Source organism: Ictidomys tridecemlineatus, unplaced genomic scaffold (assembly GCF_052094955.1).
Source record: "Ictidomys tridecemlineatus isolate mIctTri1 unplaced genomic scaffold, mIctTri1.hap1 Scaffold_46, whole genome shotgun sequence".
NCBI classification, from domain to species: Eukaryota; Metazoa; Chordata; class Mammalia; order Rodentia; family Sciuridae; genus Ictidomys; species Ictidomys tridecemlineatus.
The window spans coordinates 186,096-191,541 of NW_027522984.1; positions in this window are offsets into that span (position 1 = coordinate 186,096).

The window sequence follows — 5,446 nt, forward strand, 5'->3', positions numbered from 1 at the left end:
ATGAGTTTCATGATTGCTTTTTCTATTTCTATGAGGAATGTCTTTGGGATTTTGATTGGGATTGCATGAAATCTGTATAGTGCTTTTGGCAGTATCATCATTTTGAAAATATTAATTCTGTCTCTCCAGGAGCATGGGAGGATCTTCCATCTTCTGAGGCTTTTTCAATTTCTTTCTTTAGTGTTCTGTAGTTTTATATTAGAGGTCTTTTACTTCTTTCATTAAGTTGATTCCCAAATATTTTATTTATTTATTTACTTTGAGGCTATTGTAAAGAGGATGATTTTCCTAGTTTCTCTTTCAGAGGATTTGACACTAATGTAAAGAAAGGCCTTTGGTTTATGGGTGTTGATTTTACATCCTGCTACGTTGCTGAATTCATTTATTAGTTCTAGAATTTTTCTGGTGGAATTTTTTGGATCTTCTATGCATACAATCATGCTGTTGGAAAACAGTGAGAGTTTGACTTTTTATTTTCTAATCCATATCCATTTAATTTCTTTAATCTGTCTAATTGCTCTGGCTATATTTTCAAGAACTATGTTAAATAGAAGTGGCAAAAGAAGGCATCACTGTCTTATTCCAGTTTTTAGAGGGAATGCTTTTAATTTTTCTCCATTTAGAATGATGTTAGCCTGTGGCTTAGCATAGATAACTTTTACAGTATTGAAAATGTTCCTGTTATCCCTAGTTTTTCTAGTGTTTTGAACATAAAGGAGTGCTTTATTTTGTCTTTCCTGCATCTATTGAGATGATCATATGATTCTGATCTTTAAGTCTATTAATGTAATGAATTACATTTTATAATGAATGAATTGTACTGATGTGATGAATTACATTTATATTTATGTTGAACCAACCTTACATTTCTGGGATGAACCCTATTTGATTGTAGTTCACTATCTTTCTAATATGTTTTTGTATTTTATTGGCTAGAATTTGATTGAGAATTTTTGCATCTATGTTAATTAGAGATAGTGATCTGAGGCTTTCTTTCTTTGATCTGTCTTTGTCTGATTTTGGAATCAGGGTAATATTGGCATGATAGAATTAGTTTTCAAGTGCTCTCTCTTTTTCTCTTTCATGAAATAGTTTGAGGAGCATTTGTATTAGTTCTTTGAAGGTCTTTTAGAACTCAGCTATGTATCTGTCTGGTCCTGGGCTTTTCTTGTTTGGGAGGATTCTGATGCCATCTTCTATTTCATTTCTTAAAATTTATCTATGTAACTTGTGAATATTATCCTGATTCACTTTGAGCAAATCATATGACCCTAGAAATTTGTCTATATCTTCGATATTTTCTATTTTACTGGAGTACAAATTTTCAAAATAGTTTCTAATTATCTTCTGTATTTCTGTCGTGTTCATCATGATATTACCTTTTCCATCACAGATATTAGTAATTTGAGTTTACTCTCTCTTCCTTGTAAGCATGGCTAACGGTTTATTGATTTTATTTATTTTTTTCAAAGAACTAACTTTTCATTTTGTCAATTTTTTTCAATTGTTTTTTTTGTTTCAGTTTCAGTGATTTCATATCTGATTTTAATTATTTCCTGTCTTCTACTGCTTTTGGTCTTGATTTGTTGTTCGTTTGGGGGGCTTTCAGATGTAATTTTAGGACATTTATTTGTAGACTTTTTATTCTTTTAAGGAATGAACTCCATGCAATGAACTTTCCTCTTAGTATGGCCTTCATAGTGTCCCAGAGATTTCAATATTTGTGTCAGTGTTCTCATTTACCTCCAAGAATTTTTAAAATTATTTTAGATTTTGTGTGTAGTTGTACATGGACATTATGTCTTTATTTTACTTATTTTCATAAGCAGTTCTAAGGATCAAGCCCAGAGACTCACACATGCTAGGCAAGCATTGGGTCACTGAGCCACAACCTCTAATAATTTTTAATCTCCTCTTTGATGTCTTTCACAACCCATTGTTCATTCAATAGCATAATATTTACTCTCTAAGTTTTGGAGTATCTTCTATTTTTTATTTTGTTATTGATTTCTAATTTTATTTCATTATAATCAGATAGAATGTAGGGTAGTGTCTCTACTTATTTGTATTTGCTAAGAGTTGCTTTGTGGCATAATATATGATCTATTTCAGAGAAGGATCTATGTGCTGCTGAGAAGAAAGTGTATTCACTCATTGGTGAATGATATTTCTCTATATGTCTGTTAAGTCTAAGTTATTGATTGTATTATTGAGTTCTATGATTTCTTTGTTAACTTTTGTTTGGAAGATCTATCCAGTGGTGAAAGAGGCATATTAAAGTCATGCAGAATTACTGTATTGTGGTCTACTTGACTCTGGAATTTGAGAAGAGTTTGATTGGTGAGCATAGATGCTCTACTGCTTGGGGCATACATATTTATAATTTTTATGTCTTGTTGATGTATGGTTTCCTTAAGTAGTATGCAATGTTCTTCTTTATCCCTTTTGATTAACTTTGGCTTGAAGTCTGTTTCATATGAGGGTGGAAACCCCTACTTGTTTACACAGTCCACGTGCATGTGCTTTTTCCCAATCTTTCACCTTTGGTCTGTGGATGATTTTTCGTATGAGATGAGCCTTTTGAATGCATCATATTGTTGGGTCTTTTTTAAAAAAATTCCACCTGCTACTCTATGTCTTTTGATTGGTGAGTTAAGGGCATTAATATTGAGGGTTACTATTTAGACATGATTTGTATTTTAAAATACCAAAAATAAACATAAATAGTCATTATGTTTATTTTTGGTATTTAAATTGACTTGGTTTCTCTTTTGACTTATTTTTCCTTTAGTGTAATAACTCCCTTTGCTGATTTTCATTGCTGTTTTTTATTTTATTCTCATGGACTATTTTGCAAAGAGGTTCTGTAGTGCAGTCTTTCTAGTTGTAAATTCTTTAAACTTACATTTGTCATGGAAGATTTTTATTTCGTCATCAAATCTAAAGCTTAATTTTGCTGAATATGATTATTGGTTGGCATCCATTTTCCTTTATAGCTTGGTATATATTTTTGCAGAATCTTCTAGCTTTCAGGGTCTGGATTGAAAAATCTGCAGAGATCCTAGTTTGTTTTCCCTATATGTGATCTCATTCCTTTATCTGTTGCTTATAAATTTTTATCCTTACTCTGTATGCAAGACCTTTTCATTATAATGCATCTTGGTGTAGATTTGTTGTAATTTTGGTTTCCTATAGGCCTCTTGTATTTGGTTTTCCAATTTATTCTTCATACTTAAGAATTTTTTTAATATTATTTCATTGAAGAGATTGTGCATTCCTTTGGTTTGAATCTTTTTCCCTTCCTCTATCTCAATAAATCTTAGATTTGGTCTTTTGATATTATCCCATAATTATTGGGTGTTCTGTTTATCTTTTCTTAACTTTTTCGCTGTGCTCAGGTTTACTTTCAAGCTTGTATATTTTTTTCTTCATTATCTAACATTCTGTCTTCCAAGTGTTCTAATCTGTTGTTTATGCTTTCTGTTAAGTTTTTGCTTGTTTGTTGATTGTTTCCTTGATTTCTGATTTTATTTTCAGAATCTCTCTTTCTTGAAGTCCTCTATTGCTACCGATATTTGCCCCCTTATCTCTTTGTTGGTGTGATCAATGGTTGCCTGTATTTTCTCAGTTAGGTCATTCTTTACTTTATAGGTCATTTTAATTTTGTATATTCTTAATTCCTTTTCTGACATTTCATCAACTGTACTGTCCATGGATTCTATTATTATAGTATCTTTGTGTTTTGGGGACAATTTTCTCTTTTTTTTCCATGTTATGTATATGTCTTCCTTTTTTGCAGTGCAAATCTGTGTTATTACAGTTTCTACCCTATAATCTTATAGTTTTCCTGAAGATTACTTGTACCTCACCTCGGTTTTGGACTTCTGGCCCCCAGTCAATGTCCCGTGATAATGCTACTGTAACTAAATATGATGGTGGCAATAGTGGAGATAATTCAAGATAGCTGTGGGGTTGTCTTAAGATGGATGCAACTACTTTCAGAGATGGGGCTAAAAAGTGGGCCTTACAGTGGCTTTGAGCTGTCTGTTCTGAGATGCAGCTGCCTCCACGCCCTACCTGTTTTCCCAAGGTGGAGACTACTGCATAAGGAAGGTTATGGTGATACTTATAGAGGCCCAATATGGAGGTGGGGTTAGGCCTGAGTTCTGTTGTAGGTCTGCCAGTTGGCTGGGTGGACCTGGGATTTCTTCCACCCTTTTTTGAATGTTTTCTTGCATTTAGCACAAAAAGACTCACCTTGGACTTTCACAAATTTTAACCTGGAATCAGCCTTTTGTGTAACCAGCCCTGTTTCCTATAGTGAAATATGGTATTTTAGTTCCATGATCTGATCACCAAGATTGATCCACTGGTCTTGCTATTAAAATGTCACTGTTACCCAGTCCCATTAGTGCAGACAAGTATGAATTTAATTTTCTACATTCGAACACTCAAAAACACACACACACTTGTTTCCTCTATTTTTATATCTGGAAAAGCATAAATTCACAGTGATTCATCCATTTCAGTCCTACTTAACAGGCCGCATCCCAATTTTCTTTACTGAATCATAGAGTCACTTCACCAAAATTTCCTATGAAAAACTGGATTTTATTGTCCTTAATGTATTTACTTATTTAAACAATCTCTCTTTTATACAACTAAATTTTATTCATCCTATTCTAAAACCACACACCCTCCTTAGCTCACCTAGGTGTTTTTTACCCTGTTTTGTAAATGAGTGTTTATGATAGGCTACCTCTCTCTGTGGAGCCCATCTTAGGTTCCTTGGGCTTCCATACAAAGGCCAGGCTGTCCCTTCTGAGGATACCTTCCCAATTGTATCTCATATCTAACTTGAAGCCACCATTATTCACTCCTCTATCACAAAGTGTGCCCTCACATTGCTGAACCACATCTAATGGCATTAGGAGTGAATTATTCAAGAAGGTATGGGGAAGTAAAGGGAAGGAAGAGAAGGGACAGGACATAAGATGGAAAAATCTTGTGTAGCTCCTGATACCAGTTGAATCTGAGGAGCAGTGCTATAGAAACAATTGACTATCAACCACTTTCTAATTCAATGATCCTTCTGCTTGTTATAAACTTAGGAGTTGCAGATGGACTACAAATTTGTTTCTTGCTTTCCAGAATCAACAATAGAGATAGGATTGGAGTATGAAAGCTAAGCTAGAGATATAGTAATACCTACCTCAGTAGAGTGTTACAAATTTTGTGCTTCAAAAATGACACAAGGCCACTATGAATATTCTTTTCAAGCAATGGGTAAATTCACAGTGGATTAACTCTATCTTACTATTTAATTTGAATTTCTGAAAAAGCTCCATGTATTCACTGATTGTGGTGATCACAAGACTGAATTTTTATTCTCACTGATTCAGTACTATATATCCCCTTAAATAAACATAAATGCTTCAGATAAACA